At 46.9% G+C, this 17352-nt stretch overlaps 1 protein-coding gene across 2 annotated transcripts in view; it reads left to right on the top strand.

Moving 5' to 3' along the window:
- The first annotated feature begins 10911 nt into the window (after positions 1-10911).
- Positions 10912-17352, top strand: part of DYRK1A (dual specificity tyrosine phosphorylation regulated kinase 1A) — an 84155-nt gene continuing 77714 nt past the window's right edge. The window contains exon 1 of one of the 2 annotated variants that reach the window (XM_088443149.1): positions 10912-11089. The gene's annotated coding sequence lies outside the window, so the exon portion shown is untranslated. Of the gene's footprint in view, positions 11090-11238; positions 11372-17352 lie in introns of those variants that run through there. The other variant, XM_088443150.1, reaches the window with a different exon arrangement.

Below are 17352 nucleotides of genomic sequence, written 5' to 3'. Positions count from 1 at the left end.
TTAAATAAAGTAAGTTCATATATATATATATCTATCATGTATACCATATATATATATATTATATATATATATATATGTGATATATCATATATGGTGTATATATATTTTATAACATATATATATAATATATATGCTATTTATTACATTTCATATATACTTATATACATAAATGTATATTTAACTATATTTATTTACTTCATATACATACATGTATATATATATATATATATATATATATATATATACATACACAGAATGGGTATGATAAGCCGACAGCGGTGGGTAAGTATACTAACCTACCTCTTTAATCCCCTAACCCTCCCTTGGTGGTGCCTAACCCTAACCCCCCCTTCCCCTAGCCTAACCCTCCCGGGGGTGCCTAACCCTAACCTCCCCCCGAGTGCTGCCTAAACCTAATCCCCCTTTCCCGGGGACTTTGCCAGTACTTACCTGTCTATACCATTGGGATTGTGGAGCATCGAGATGCTGGCGTCGGTATCCTGTCCTGTGTCTGGATATCGACGCCTGGCATTCTGTCCGCCGGCAATGTGACTGCATACCATATATCAAGGTATCTTGACAAAGGTCCAAATGTAGGACCGAAACGTTGATCCCGCAATTGCTGTATTTTATCCATTTTTGAATAAAGATTGTAATTACGGACAGCACTCAGGGACTTGCAAAATGTCTATTAGAGCAGGAAGTCCACTCGGGCTTGCGGGAGCCGAGACCCTACCACAGGGTCTCCTCGCAATCCCAATGGTCGCGATAATCGTGACCATCGCCAGGCTGCCCGAAAAAGCTGCGGGTGGTCACACACAGCTTAGCGAGCGGCCTGTAGGCCGAAAAAAAAATCAAAGACCCCGTCCTGATTCAGAACGAGCGCTCGCAAACAGCGAACGCCTCTGAATCAGGCCCTTGGTCTCAACACTATAAGAAAAAAATTGCCATACGTTTTATGACCTCAACAGCCACCCTGTTACAACTTTATGCACTAATCTCTGATGGTAAAACATGTCCTGCCTTAGAGGAAGATGATGTCACAAAGGACGAGCTCAACCTTCTCGGCCAGTCTGTTGCCCCCAGAGTTAGGTGAATGCCTCCTCTTTCATCTTCTTGAGAACACTTTGAAGCATTGTTATTGGAGGAAATATGTAAATCAGAGGAAGATTCCACTGGGCCAACATAGAGTCTGCGAAAAACTTTAGGGGTAGATTTACTAAAGTACGGGTTTATAGAAGTGGAGCTGTTGGCTTTAGCAACTGATCAGATTCTAGCTATTATCTTCTAGAAGGTGCTAGATAAATAAGTAGAAACTGATTGGTTGCTATGGGAAACATCTCCTCTTCTAGAAACCCGCACTTTAGTAAATATGCCCCCAGATCTTTTGCTTTGAGCAAAAGTACACCTGATGGTTCAACCAAGACACCATCATGCGACATCTGCTGAACAACTACCAGATGCAGAGACCATTCTCCAGGGAGAAAGTCTGCTGATAAAGTTTGATTCCTACTACTCCAAGCCTAGCATGGACACTGCTGAAATCACTGGAACATTTTGTTCCACCCATTGAACCATCACAGCTGCGGCTTGCTTCACGTAAGTTGTGCGGTTGCCGTTCTACCAGTGATTGAAAATGTTAATCAAGTAAAATAAAGGACAAACAAATAGAAAATAAGGCACCAGTCATTGATGCCATCGATAGCACAGTGCAGAAGCACCCTGCTCCAGTGCTTACAAAATTAGCTCTCTTCAGAGAAGGGAAATATAAAGTGAGGAGCTTCAATCTTTGTGCAAATTTTGGATTAAATGCCAAACTCCCAGCTAAAGCTCTATAGCCCCCATCATCCATGTCCACCATGGGATGTTAATGAAAAAAGACCTTTTGTTTTAACTTCTAGAAGATCAACAACTAAAGCTGGTTACACAGTTGTCCAATTCTCATCCAATCCGACTTCCAACTTACCGACATCTGGTGTCATCAAAGCCTGGTCGTCTGGTCAAAAGTTTTTTAAACCTGCTGAAAAATCAGGAGGCCAGATCAACTATCATCCGACCAATATAGAAGTGTGTACACTCCCGCGACTAATTTGTCCAATTGTTCTCCCAATTCATTCCTGAAGGTCTGCCAAAGACTGAAAGAACGCACATGGTGACACAATCCTTTCAGCAGATGGCTTCAACAGATGCAGATTGGAGACCAGCAAATTTAGACAGGTGTCTACGCATAGATTGGGTGTTGTATCTGCGACCTAGGTCTCCAGTAAGATCGTGTTGACAGCCTGGTTGGGAGTTGGATCCAAAAAGAATTGGACAAGTGTACATCCAGCTTAAGACAACCATCTGTCACGCTCCCGACTATTAAAACCTCTTTCTTACTGCTCCGGTACCTATCCAGGATATCACAGAGGTCCGCTCATGCTGCACATCGCTCCCGGTTGGTGCTATCTGCACTGCTCCTGCCCCGCCCGCTCAGTGTCCTGCTACTGAGCATGGAGATGGCTCTCCGTGACCTCTTGCTCACAGCGTGTCTTCCCAGCATGATGGCATAGAGGCTGCACGCCAGAGTTCCCTCCTAAACAACAGTACGGGCGCAGCCATGTTGGACTGTCACCTGACGCTATTCCTCCACTCAAGTGCTGCTCCCAGACCAGCTGATCGCAGCATCCAATCCCTGGGGATCCTCCCCTATAAATTCTATTTCCAGACTGGCCTCTGTTCCATTATTGTTCTCACCTTCGGGCCCATCATCCTCTGCAGCTCCTTTACCTCCTCACAGCAATACATGAGGAGGTCCTGGCTGAAGCCACCCAGGTTTATTCACACCTCCCAAGTCTCCTCTTCAGCCTCCCACAACTGTTCCAGCCCAAACCAAACCTCAGACGTGACACCATCATACTAAAAAAAATAAAAGATCACACTCGTATTAGAGAACCACAAAAAAAACAACTCTAAGTTTGAGTCACACTTGTAAAGGTGGGATAATGGCAGTCCAGTTGTCCAAGTTCCGATTCTGTTTGTATTCTTATCACACTACACTGTCACTAATAGCAGGGAGTAAATTGTTTGGCGGTCTCACCTCGAATACATGGACCTGGAATGGTACACTGGTGACAGTAACTATCGCCTGTTGTGCACTTACAATTCTTCTCACTTGAATCAGCCAGAGGAACCTCAAGCTTAAGCTAACCTGAAAAAAGAAAATAACAACTCTCAGCCCTACCTGGACATGGGGGGGGGGGTGTGATTCAACAAGGGTCGCACTTGCAAAGCTGCATGCAGGCTATAAATATATGATAGATGCACGCAGGCAGCTTTGCAACTACGTCCTTGCTATTATCCAAATGCAGCGGGAGGTGTAAGACACCCCTGCTGCATTTGCGATCCTAGCACTGCGACGAAGGTTGCAGGCTGGAATCACCATCACGACTGTTGGTGGTTGATGGTCACGATGGTGGACGGCGCTGGGCTGCACGCCAGCTGAGTAAGCCTCAGCTTACTCAGCCTGGCTGGCTTACGAGCCCAGGATACTGGTCGACGCAGTCCCTAGGCTTGCCACTCAAGGAAAATGGGGCTGACATCCCCCGATTCCGGGAATGGCAGCGGACCCCGCACTGCCGCTTAAATGCCTCTGCCTGATAGATTGGTCTGCGTGTGACTATGCAGAACCCATTCTGCACACTCGCAGAATGGGTCCTGCGCACTCGCAGACTCCCGATAATTGGGAATCTGCAATCAACAGTGCACTTGCGTGTCTCTGCTGAATCAGACCCATGCTCGTTTATGCTCCTGGAAATTCCCACCCTCCTGGGACTGGTGAACTCAGTTGAGCAGCTCCAGTAACAAGGTGAAATGAGCCCGCTCTAGCCAACTTAATGGGAGTGTGTCACAACTCACGGGTGAATGCTAGTCTGTATATCGGGACTGGCGAGACCAAGTACTGAGGCGCTGAGTCTAACATGCTGGCGGTATTCACCAGGGACTCCCGCAAGGAGGTTTTGGCTTAGCTGCGTATGGACAGGCAGGTTGCGGCCCTCAGACTTGGTTCCCTAATACAGGTGCTGGTGAACTCTGGATTGGAGCGGAGTACGATGAAGGCGTACAAACGTAGTCGACAAGCTGGGTCGGAACCAGATGGACAAGACGGTACCAGGCATTAGACAGACAGGTCATGGAGAATAGTCAAGGTCAATGCCGGAAATCAAGAGCAGTACCAGGGAGAAGACAGGATCAGGTCACAAGTCAAGGTCTGGAACGAGCAATAGGGGCCACTAGAACGCTGGAGTATGGTTTGGGAGCCTATACTCTGGAAAAGGAGAAATGTCCAGATTTCTCCTTACATGGTGACAGTTCAGAATTACCGCCCACAGTGACGTCACTATTGGTCACGCCAGTCCCTTTGAATTTGCCTCTGAGCGGTGCACGCACCCCTATGAGAGCCGCAGCCGTGAGGAGCTGCAGCTGGCAGCAGAGGGAGAGCCGGGGACTCCTCGTCCGCTATCCAGGTGCTGACCAGCGCCACCGGATCAGGCGCACTGTGACAGAGTTCTTATATGTGTCCAGGAAATACAGTGTAGGGACGAAGGACTGGGAGATAATAGTGGAGCTAGTTGCATGTTTCCACTGGTGTGTTTAACCCCATGGTGATAGTTTGCTTTTGTCCCGCTGTACTGTTTTGAACCCAGGGTGGGGAACTTACAAAGTCTGCAATTTTGCTAATTGACCAGGCTGGCACAAGCTGATGAAATACAGAAGGAACACACTTTGGATGAATTAGACTAAAGCCAATATGGGGAATCAATGTCTAGCATTTTTCCGTGTCCTGAAGTGGGGCCCAGGGGGGCTTTCCAGACATGGTCACGGCACTTATTGTCATCACAGGTTTCTCTTTACAAATCGCATATAAAGAACATTTGTAGGATTTAATTTTTCATTATTATCAAGGACCATCTATTTTTTTTTTAATGTTTGTAGCCAAATCATGTGTATGAAAAGTAATGACTTTTCATGTCTCTGCTATACACTTTAAATTACTATTCATCACTGTTGGTTTTATAGACTTGATCAGAGGCTCAATGGCCCAGACTTATCAACGAGTGACATTCTGTTATCACTCGTTACTAATCATAAATGGTGCTCCAACCAATCAGCTCCTGTCATGTGATTGAAAAATGAGTTAGAAGCGGATTGGCTGGAGCACCATTTAAGATTAGTAACCAGTGATAACAAGAATATCTTCGTTGATAAATCTGGGCCATAATTCCCTATATCAGACTAAGATGGTCTGATCTGATCCTAATGGACTTCAATCTCCACTTCTTAAAAAATTGCCTTAGCTCCTTCAAGTTGAATGTTTTGCTCTTGCAGATCACTGGTCCTACCCTTGGGCAGGACAGTGATGGCGGCTCTCCACACCAAGGGTTTTGTGGGTTGATATATCTTTGTTCTAAATACTTCTTGGCACGCAGAGGTGTGATCTACAGAAGAACCTCCCGTGACATATCTGAATCATTTTTCTAAAGAAATTTGTATCACACATCTCATAATTGTGGAATGTCATGCCTTCTTTCCTGTCCAACTTGCTGCGGTGAAGACGTTTCACATGTCTAGAAGAAGAACAAGTAACAATTCACGGCTGAGAGCTAAAGGCATTCTCATAAATGATAATAGCTAACCTTCTTCTGGACTGATCTCTAGATGAGCTTATACATGCAAACTGCCCCAAAACACATAATATATCATGTTAACCAATCATGTTGTGAGACACTGGAGCCAATAACCACAGATGTACCACCAGAACATAAAATGTTGGCAGGCAGTATTCAGTAGGTCTCTGCAAGCACAGACATATTCAATTTATGTAGCGTGCTTTCAAAAATGGACGCCCTGTTCAGGGGCAAACGCAGGATTTCTAGAGGGGGGTTTCCAAATGCTTGATTTTAGAGCGAGTGTGGCCAGTCCATGAAGAGGGCAGAATTAGTACTCAACCAGTTTTATTATGCATCATACAAAGTGTATTGTGTGTGTATAATAATTCCAGCATATACAGGACCAGCGATCACAATAAGCCATTATATGCAGCAGTAGGGCCATCCTTCCTGAGCTGAACGTATTTATGTTAGATGTGAGCACCATTCCAGACTATTGGAGCAAGTCCGGGAGTCTGGAGGAGCAGCAGAAGAACCTAGCACCGCCCTGGACTTATATGTACATATTGGGCTCTATAGCAGTGCATCCCTAATAGTGCATGTTTTCCAGATCTCCTAGTTGGTGCACAGGTTATTTATTATCTGTCTGATACATGTTAAAAGATCCACAGGTGGTGTTAATTATTTCATTTGTGATACTGAGAACATGCAAAACTAGCAAAATTCTATTATATTACTATTTCTACTGAGGTCATATGTGTGCTGGGGAGGGGGGTTTCCAGGCAGACGGAAACCCCCCCTATGTTTGCCTATGCCTGTTGGCATGCATAGAAACATTAAGTGGCTTACAGAACTGCATGGGTACTTGTATTTTACTGACTCATTGCAGAGAGAATCCAATAAATGTTTTAAATGGTACTTGTGTACCATTTATGTACACAAGTACCGAAAGTTGTCCCCATCTAATGAAGAAAGTTGTGCGCTGGCCACGCTTCGGGCTTGGTGGCTCGCTACAAGGTTATATTCCCCCTCTATGCCCATTTGGATGGTAGGGAATGACGCTGGACACTGGCTGATGACGTCAGGGTCCTCTCCGTGGAGGGGATTTAGACAGTACCATGATTGATAATAATGAGTGTAGGACACGGGTTCTTTCTGCGATGAGTCCGTAAAGTACACATGTACTCCTGCATGTACTGTTGGTGTATAACAGTACAAAGAAGATGGGCCAACATTATACCCTTAGAAAGCAATGTTTTCAACTCTCCATTGGGGCTCCAGAGAAGGTCATGACCTCCACGGCAAAAACAAAAGTGGGAAAAGCAGAAAACAAAAAAAAAATATTCATCCTTAGGCATCGGATAGGAACAGGCTAGAGGTTACATAGAGAGGGATGACCATTTACAAGCCTGCAATTTCCTGTGCTTTACTTTGCAGTTTGAGATTAACCCCATTCGGCCCACTAGCAAAGGACGGGACGGGGAAATATGAAAAAAGTTTTATGTCTGTCTATCCGTCCAAAAGCAAATCGACAGCTATATTACATGTTGCCATTGATAATTGGACCAAGCATCATTCTTTTCTAGTAGATCCCCTTATAACGCACTTTTAGGCAATGTTACTTATACCCCTTTCACACTGCCAGTAATAACCCGGGTTATTTCACATCAACGTGCAGCTACCCGGGTTACTGTGAAGTGTGAAAGGGCCCAGTTGAAATAACCCGGGTCGAGCGACCCAGCATTTCAACCCAGGTAACAAGCAGGGTTGAACATGGGTTCAACCCGGCTTGCTGTGCAGTCTGAATGGGTAACCCGGGCCGATGCGACCCGGGACCTGTTAACAGCATAGGAAGAGCCGGCGCTTGACTAGCATGTCATGGCAGCGCCGACATCGACCCGGCGATAAGCCGGGTCGGGCTGCCAGTCTGAAAGGGGTCTCAGCCGGGATGGACCAGTGTACAAATTTCGGGGCGCGAGCCTGTACAACTGCGCATGTATCTGAATAGCTAAAAAGTTGCCCAGTGCACGCGTCCCGCAGTATGTGCGTACAGAGTCGTAGTACCGGCGGAAATGCACGGACTCAGAAATGTATCGGGCGCAGTGATTGGGACAATCACAAAGTGGACATCGCAGTCCTTGCACAGCAGAGGAAAGGCTTTTACTAGCATTAGCATAAAGTTGCAGACGTGACTAGTACGGCAAAAGACACGAATGCAGTCACAGCGGCAAGCGACTCAGAATCGCATCATAGGAGAAAAATACACCTGTGGAAACAGGCTCATGAAAAAGGTTTAAACAATGTGTATTAAGACACACCATTGAAGAGTGCACCGGCCCTGTGGAGAAGCAGAATCTCCATCTGAACATGGCCGCCTGTGTCAGCTGACCACGACACGCCCGCTTCTGGCTAGCCACTCCCCCTGTTCCCACCCAGAAACGCCCACTGAAACTGCCCATCTCTGCATCCATTATCCCGGTACATCTCCTGGCGGTTACCATCGGGATGCGTGCGCAGTACTACCAACATCGGCCAGCTGTGAACCCTATCCCTCTCCAAGATTTAATAAATCTCCCCCTGGATGAGCTATCGGAAAAAAATATACCATTATGGCAGCCATTGCAATCCTGGCATCAAATGGAAAAACCATGTGTGTCAAATTGGGAACATTGACGGTTGCCAACCATGCATTTCCGACAGCCATCCCTAAAACAGAGCAGATCAAAGTCCCCTATGTAAATATACATAAATGACATACACATATATACACACACATACAGTATACTATGAGGCAGATACAATTAGCCGTGGGACTTATCATATGCATACATCCCAACTGTCCCGATTTCAGCAGGACAGTCCCATTTTAGAGGCACTGTCCCGCTGTCCCACCCGCGGGCCGCAGTGGCCAACCGCTGCTCTGCATAGCTGAGCAGCGGTGGAATAGTGCCGGCTCTGTTAGAGGCTGGGGCCTGTCCAGCAGCTCCCAGAGATCTGGGCAAGCCCCCAGTATGACGAAAACGGGGGCATGGCTCGCGGGCGCAGCATTTCCCATGAGGCCACGCCCCCTATTTTCTGCCCGCGCAAATGTCTCTCCGGGCCATGAAATGTTGGGAGGTTTGCACGTCAGCCCTGAGCTATCCAATTACTGGGGTCTATTTACTAAGCCTTCGATAAAACTAATGGAGATAAAGTACCTGCCAATCAGCTCCTGCCATGTCACAGGCTGTTTGAAAAATTTGTTAGGAGCTGGTTGGCTGGTACTTATCTCCATCCATGGCATAGGAAATAGACGCCACTGTCACTACCCCATACCTCCCAACTTTCCTGATTTTCATGGGACAGTCCCTCTTTCCAGGGACTGTCCAGCTGTCCCACCTGCGGGCCGCAGTGTCCAGCGGGCGGTCGGGGAACAGATTGTCGCTGCCGCTGCTTTGCTGTTTGCAGAGCAGCGGTTCCAGTGGAGAATGCCGTGCACAGCGTCCATTCAGTGCAGGAAGGCAGCTGGGAGCAGCTCACTTAGCGCTGGTCTTTCCCCCAGCATGACGTAAAACAGGGACGTGACATTAGGGATGGCCATCAACCATCAATGATTCATAATCATCTAAGGTTTATGGCCAATGTCAAATGTTTTTACTATCGATGGGGGAGATTGAACAGCATAACTGTTTTTTTTTTTACATTTTGTTTTTTAACAAGGTGCCGAGACACGGAGCATAGCACCGCCTCCCCCCCCCCCCCCGCATACTGTGAAGCCCCTCCCCTGGTTCTAATTGGCCTAATGGCCAAAGTACAAGGATGACCATCGGTTGGTGAAACCATTGATGGTCATCCATTGTATAGTTACTATCCATGACCACTTGCTATTTTTCCATCGATGGTAACCATACTGATGGCCATCCCTACGTGACAGATCCCAAAATTTTGAGAGGTATGCTACCCCGCGTGGTAAATCCGAGATGGAGCACTGAACACGGATTTTTCCTCACTGCCTCAGGAGCTCCCTCAGGGGCTCAATGCACGGGATAATTCCATAGCTCCGGGCACTGAACCCGGGAGCTATGAGGTAACACGCGTTAGCCACGGGCTTACAGCTTGTGGAAATTGGCAAGTAATTAATTAGCTCCGGACCTCAAACCCGGGAGCTGCAACTGCTCGTAGGGATGCCAATCGATGGTTTATGGCCGATGTCTCATGCTTTTGCCATCGATGGGAGAGAACCAGATGGTTTCCCTCCATCGATGTGTAAGCATAAGCGTATGTGGTTTTTTTAACAAGGTGCAGGGACTCAGTGCATAGCCCCGCCCCCCTGACACCCGCCTCCAGGTTCTGATAGGCCCACAGGCCAGTCAGTCACAAACAGGGACGAGGGACCATCGGCTGGTGAAACCATCGATGGTCAACCATTGGATAGTTTGTAGACATCGACGGCTACTTGCTAATTTGCCATCGATGGCCATCCCTAACTGCGCGGTAAGCCCTGCGGCTCATGGAATCTTCCCCTATATATTATACAAACCTATTAAACTCTCCATAAATCACCGACCACGCACCCTCTGTGTCCTATAACCACAATATTTACATCACTATGTTTATCAGCTGCTGAGCTCACGCCCCAGACGGTTTTTCCTTAAGTGTTTTTTTTTTCTCCTTCTCTCTCTCCCCCTCTCCTAGCTGGCCCCTTCCCCCCTGGTCATGTGACCGCAGTCGTCACGGCCCCGACCGTTGCAGCGCCACCTCGATTCACCGACGTCAGCGCGCATCCGGGGGCTTCGCGCTGATTGACAGTCGCCATGGCAACGCGCTCATCCCGCCGCCATTTTGTTATTCGGTTTCTTTTTTTTTTTTCTTATCCTTCTTCTCTCTCCCCCTCAGCAGCCCCCTCCTCGCCTCTCGCCCGAACGTAGATCATGTCCTAAACGTGGAGAGCCTGACTCTGACCCGCAGCCCGGGCCTGAAATAAAGCTATACTGACTGACTGTCCTGTGTGTGTGGTGATGTGTAGGGATGTGGCGGGAGTCTCCCCCTCACGGTGATGATGAGGAGGGGGAGATGTCACGGTGCGGGGCGGCTGTCCCCGGTGTGAGGGGGGAGGAGGAGGCGGCGCTGCTGTTGCTGGTGGTTTCCCAGCTCTCCCCCCCCCTCCCTCTCCTCCTCCTCCTGCTCCGCAGCTTTGGAAACGCGCGCCATTTTGTGACTCCCCCCACCCCCCCTCCTCTCTCAGCCCCCCCCTCTCTCCATCCATCCATCCATCCATCCTGCACGGCCGGGACCCGAGGAACCGCCGCCTCCCCCAGCAGCAGCAGCGGCAGAGCCGGGGACCTCTCCACCGGGATATGTGCGGGGATGAGGGTGGGGAGCCGGGGGCTGTGTGATCATCCATCCGCTCCTATGTGCTCGCTGTGACCGGAGCGGCGGCGTCTAGTGGGGAGAAGACCAGGGTAAGGATCCCCCCCACTCCTGCTCACTGCCTCCCCGTGTATGGGGGTCTCCGCTGCCCCCTCCTCTCTCTCTCTTCCTCTCCCCCCCTCCCCGCTCAGCACGGAGCGCTGACATTCCCAGTCCCGACATCGGTGTAAGGCACCGGCCTCCTCCGCCGCCGCCGCCGCACGGGGGCTGTTGTTGGGGGGCCCGGTCCGGCCGGGGGATGACTATTCTCACTGGCTGTGGGTGTGGCTAAGCCCCCCGGTGTACCCGGAGCCCCTCAGCTGGGAGAGAGCCCGGTAACGTATCTGATGGGGATATGGATCTATATATATATATGTGTGTGTGCTGGATATAGGGATCTATGGGCTGTATATCTGCTGTCTATAGGGATCTATGGGCTGTATACCTGCTGTCTATAGGGATCTATGGGCTGTATACCTGCTGTCTATAGGGATCTATGGGCTGTATACCTGCTGTCTATAGGGATCTATGGGCTGTATACCTTACCTGCTGTATATGGGCTGTATACCTGCTGTCTATAGGGATCTATGGGCTGTATACCTTACCTGCTGTATATGGGGATATATGGGCTGTATACCTGCTGCATATGGGAATATATGTGCTGTAAATAGGGATTTGTATAGCTTTTTTAATATAGGGATATATGTGCTGTATAGAGATATGTATACCTGGCTATAGGGATATATATATATGCTGTATGGGGATCTGTATACCTGGTGTATGAGGTTGGATTCTGTATATTAATATTGGTATATGTTGAATAGGTATTCAGAGTTGTGTATGTGTATATAATATACCTTGTGATAATCATGTGGTGTATAGGAATACTGATCTATGTCTGGTGTATAGGCAGCACAGTGTTTCATGTATCATACAGCCGGCTGCTGTCAATGGGGCCCACCTCTCATCTGCTCTGAGCTGGGACATGTATGATTCTGGGCTAGCATGGTCACAGAGACCTGTCATCTGCTCTGAGCTGGGACATGTATGATTCTGGGCTAGCATGGTCACAGGGACCTGTCACTTACTCTGAGCCGGGACATGTATGATTCAGGGCTAGCATGGTCACAGGGACCTGTCACTTACTCTGAGCTGGGACATGTATGATTCAGGGCTAGCATGGTCACAGGGACCTGTCACTTACTCTGAGCTGGGACATGTATGATTCAGGGCTAGCATGGTCACAGGGACCTGTCACTTACTCTGAGCTGGGACATGTATGATTCTGGGCTAGCATGGTCACAGGGACCTGTCACTTACTCTGAGCTGGGACATGTATGATTCAGGGCTAGCATGGTCACAGGGACCTGTCATTTACTCTGAGCAGGGACATGTATGATTCAGGGCTAGCATGGTCACAGGGACCTGTCACTTACTCTGAGCTGGGATATGTATGATTCAGGGCTAGCATGGTCACAGAGACCTGTCATCTGCTCTGAGCTGGGACATGTATGATTCAGTGCTAGCATGGTCACAGAGACCTGTCACTCTGAGCTGGGACATGTATGATTCAGGGCTAGCATGGCCACAGGGACCTGTCATCTGCTCTGAGCTGGGACATGTATGATTCAGGGCTAGCATGGTCACAGGGACCTGTCACTTACTCTGAGCAGGGACATGTATGATTCAGGGCTAGCATGGTCACAGAGACCTGTCATTTACTCTGAGCCGGGACATGTATGATTCAGGGCTAGCATGGTCACAGAGACCTGTCATCTGCTCTGAGCTGGGACATGTATGATTCAGTGCTAGCATGGTCACAGAGACCTGTCACTCTGAGCTGGGACATGTATGATTCAGGGCTAGCATGGCCACAGGGACCTGTCATCTGCTCTGAGCTGGGACATGTATGATTCAGGGCTAGCATGGTCACAGAGACCTGTCACTTACTCTGAGCTGGGACATGTATGATTCAGGGCTAGCATGGTCACAGGGACCTGTCACTTACTCTGAGCAGGGACATGTATGATTCAGGGCTAGCATGGTCACAGAGACCTGTCATCTGCTCTGAGCTGGGACATGTATGATTCTGGGCTAGCATGGTCACAGGGACCTGTCACTTACTCTGAGCAGGGACATGTATGATTCAGGGCTAGCATGGTCACAGGGACCTGTCTGAGCTGGGACATGATCTAGGACTTGCATGTTCACAAGAACCTGTCACTTGCTATGAGCTGGGGCACGTGTGATTCAGTGCTTGCATAATCATAAGGATTTGTCACTAACTGTAAGCTAAGACATGTATGTATGTGTGTATGTATGATTTAGTTAGTACTTGCATGGTCACCTGTACCTGTCATTCAGAGATGGGACATGTATGATTCAGGGTGTGCATGATTACAGGGACCAGTCACTTACTTTGAACAGTAGCATGTATGATGTAGCACTTGCATGTTCATAGGGACATGTCACTTACTCTGATTTGGGACATATATGTACGATTCTTGCAGGTTATGGGGACCTGTCATTTTTTTTTTTTTTCATGGTGCCACAATTTCTATTTACTGAAATGTGTTTTAAATGACAGCGAGCTGGTGCTGAAGTCCTCAGATGTTTTGCTGTTAGATGATGAGTAGCATGTGTTGGAGGATCATATGGTAGGCTTTATTTCTGTTGGTGAAGTGTTGCATGAATGACACTGCTCAAGTAGACCTGTCCCAGTATCTGGTCCCTGAAGTCTGAAGTTGTGCAATGTTCTTTCACAGAAAAGTCCCAACAGTCACAAGTGGTTACTGGGAAGAGGCTTTTGGTTTAGTAGAATAAGTTCATGAAAAAGTTGAAGATGGAGTTGAAGTTCTAGAACACGTGTCATGAGAACATAATCTGTGTTGTTTGCTGGCTATCACCCCTATCCCACAACAGCTGATGTTATTGTGAGTGGGCTTTAGTGCTGAGTGTGTGTGTGTGTGTATATATATATATATATATATACATACACACACACACACTATATCTGCTTCTGCGTACATGGTTACAAGTGTAAACATTTTTCCAGGCTCTTAATTTTTGCTATGTTTGTACCTTTTACTATGTATGTATTGCAGTTATATTTGCTTTAAAATTTTCTTCTGCTTTCCCCCTATTGGTTTCTGCAGATTATCTCGGCTAATGTAATATATCCTAACCAGTTCTCTCCTTTCTATATTTAACTATAATGTACCGTGACAGTGTGAACTCTCGGATCTCACTTTGGGTTATGTTGAATTTAGCACCAATTTCTTCCTATATAGCCCATTGCGATATCTGTGCACCCATGCATGAAGTTTTTGTACGTCTCTGTAGTCCTGTTACATGTAACGGCTGTAGTATGTTAGTGACCAATCTCGGGAAACTTCTAATGTCCGAAATGAGACTTGGGCCCTAATGTAATAGCCTGTAAACCGGGGGCAGCGGTGCGATTTCGGCAATTCATTTTGAGGCAAATCCGGGTTGGCTTTGCATTTTAAAACAAATTGCAGCTTTAAATCTTGCAGTTATATTGCTGAAGTCGCTCCAGCAAATGGCAAGGCTATTAAGTTTGCGCCTTAATCTCTTTTCTTATAATCCGTGTTATTTATGTTGTCACTTTTTTTTTAATGGGAAGTGGCAATGTGTCTAAGAGAGTGTCCAATGCAAATATATAGGCCACAAGCAGCCCTACGAGACTTTACTTGCGGCCCACAGCTTTCTCCTGCTTTGTCAGATCTGTTTGTTACAGCTTGTAACACTTGTTTAAAATGTCTATTGATATGTTATTACATATAGGTGTATCTGACTAAAAGTATATATAATATATTTTACTTGTTACTAAGATGAAGATTGGTGTTCAGCTCTTTGTAGTCTAGAGGGCCGCCCCTGTGGATCCACAAGTGTATCAGGTCGCCTATCACTGGCATAGACCATTAATCCAAACACACATGTAAGTGGCGGAAATGCTATATTAGTCATATCTCTATAACTTGTAAGCAAAATAAATGGGATTACGTTATTATGCACCCACTCCTGGGCCTGCCGGTTACCTGATAAGATGGGTACACACTATGCGATATATCATTTGTGCAGCTGACGAACGATATATCGTTAAATGCATCTGTCCATGTGTACAGCCGATTTGTCTGCGAACAAAATCATTCAGTTGTGATGTCCGGTCAGACATATCGTGCTGCCGATTGGTAATTGTGGATGTGGCCTTCCCGCCAGGCTGTTTCAGCGGGGCGCCATGCCCTGCCCTATTTCTGAAGGGCAGAAAGGACCCTGTCCTCCAGTGCGGCGCCCCACTGAAACAGCCTGCGGGTTCTGTCCTCCACCCGTGGGCCGCAGTGTCCCGCGGGTGGGGAAAACTGCAGAGTAGCGGTCACCGTTGGTGAACGGACGCCGGGCGCATGGGTATGGCCTTAAACAAAATTAGTTGGTCACAGACCTGTTTAAAAAGCACGGATAAGTGCAAGTTAAACTCTTCTATCAATGCCATGCAGTTTCTGTGCATTTCAGTATATGATCACAAATTCATTGCAAGCTCCAGTGTATAACATAACCATAAGAGTTCAAGCTGGTGTGTTTGCTCAGAGGAAAACATCTAAATCTGTTTTTAACACGATATGGCCAGTTTCTACAGGTTGGACAGACCAATCGTGTGAAAATAGGTGTATATTGTGTGTTACCCTGATGCACGTCCCCGCCGCCGTCCAGTTGGATCGCAGATCAGATGGTTTTGCAGAGAGATCTACAATCTTTTGACTTCTATGCATCTTATCCTATGATCGTAACGATCAATCGTACATCATTTGACCACATCTTAGGAAAAATGTCAAGGGAAGAATTTCAAGGGCAGTCGTACAACTCCTCTTACCAACTTTGAATCGTACCGTGTATGGGGGCCTTTAGTCCAATATGTGAGTATTGTTGTGCTAGTGCAGTATTGGACAGCTTGTACCCAGTGCAGTTATTTCCAGCGTAAAGTGTCCCGGTGGTGCACTTGTTTCAGTGGAGTGGCATATTTCCTGATTCCTTAAAAGACATATCTTATTGGCTACTGAATTCTAAATTATTTTGCCAACCTAGGGGCTGTGTATGCAAGTGTGTTTATATTTGTGTCCCAGTGCCTTGATGAATAGTCTTCCTGATGACAGAATATAACTATCCAATCATGGATGAACCCGATGCATATATAGGCCTATGTATAAGCCTCTTGCTCATCTTTTAATTGACCATCTAATTAGGAAGAGGATCAAACTGGGAAATTGACTGCATGTGGCCTCTGGGCTCCTAGCTGCCATATATATACACTTACATGATATAATTACTGCTCGCACCTAACTTTTATGAGTCGTTTTAATTGATTACCATATTTCCTTACAAGTACACATGGGTCAAGTGTATGTACGTGTATATTTGTGTGTTCCCGCGTCTTCCTTTTCCATGTATTGCAAAGGATGCACGCCTTCCCTGGCTCTTTATATGGTTATTGCCATTAAAAACCATGTAAAATCAACTGTTGCCACCATCGTTCGCTGTCAACGCCAGCCATGATGAGAAATAGAAGGGGAGAGTAGTGGTCTGTCTATTGTCCATTTGACAGATTTGGAAACTCGCATGTCCATGGTGCTGTCTCTGTCTGAATATTATAGTTGTCCTGCACTCTTTCTTGGTAGGTAAGGAAGCAGGGGGGGTGTTACTGACTGTATAGTCATTAAGCTGTTATAACTTTTAACTATGGAGGAGGGTGATCTATTTTCTTCAGTAAATGTGTTTTTCCATCATTTGGAGGACCGTGTTGAAGTATACTGAATTAGATTTAAACACGCACTGCCCCAGTCTGTGTGTATGATATTGGCGCTGAGCTGCAATACTTTGGGGTTTTTCTAGCACAATTGAGTTGGCAAATTATCGTACAATTCAGGAGCTAATTAGTGAAATCTAGGATATCCCCAGATATGTGGTCGTTTAGGCAATAACCATATGAAGGGCTTCATATGAAAAACTGGGTGTTTGGCCGATTCTGTGCTCTCCATAGTGGGTAGTGTACATTATAGAGGGTCCTCTTCCCATACCTCCACATACCTATTACATGCTATGGTGTCAGTGCGAGCACACAGGTTTTCTCTTCCTTCCCCTATCAGCATTTAAACTAACAAAATTAATATTCTTGGATGAGAATCTTTGCCGGCAAAAGTAGGAGCTGTGGGAGCCTCTGACCTAGAGGTGAGTAATTGTTTCAGATTTGGTTTGTGTACAAGGGTTGGGTATGGGATCAAAATCAGAGTTAGGATACAGACAC

The sequence above is a fragment of the Taudactylus pleione genome, unplaced genomic scaffold (genome assembly GCF_031769625.1).
Source record: "Taudactylus pleione unplaced genomic scaffold, aTauple2 ptg000327l, whole genome shotgun sequence".
Lineage (NCBI taxonomy): Eukaryota > Metazoa > Chordata > Amphibia > Anura > Myobatrachidae > Taudactylus > Taudactylus pleione.
This window is presented reverse-complemented; position numbering and strand designations above follow the sequence as displayed.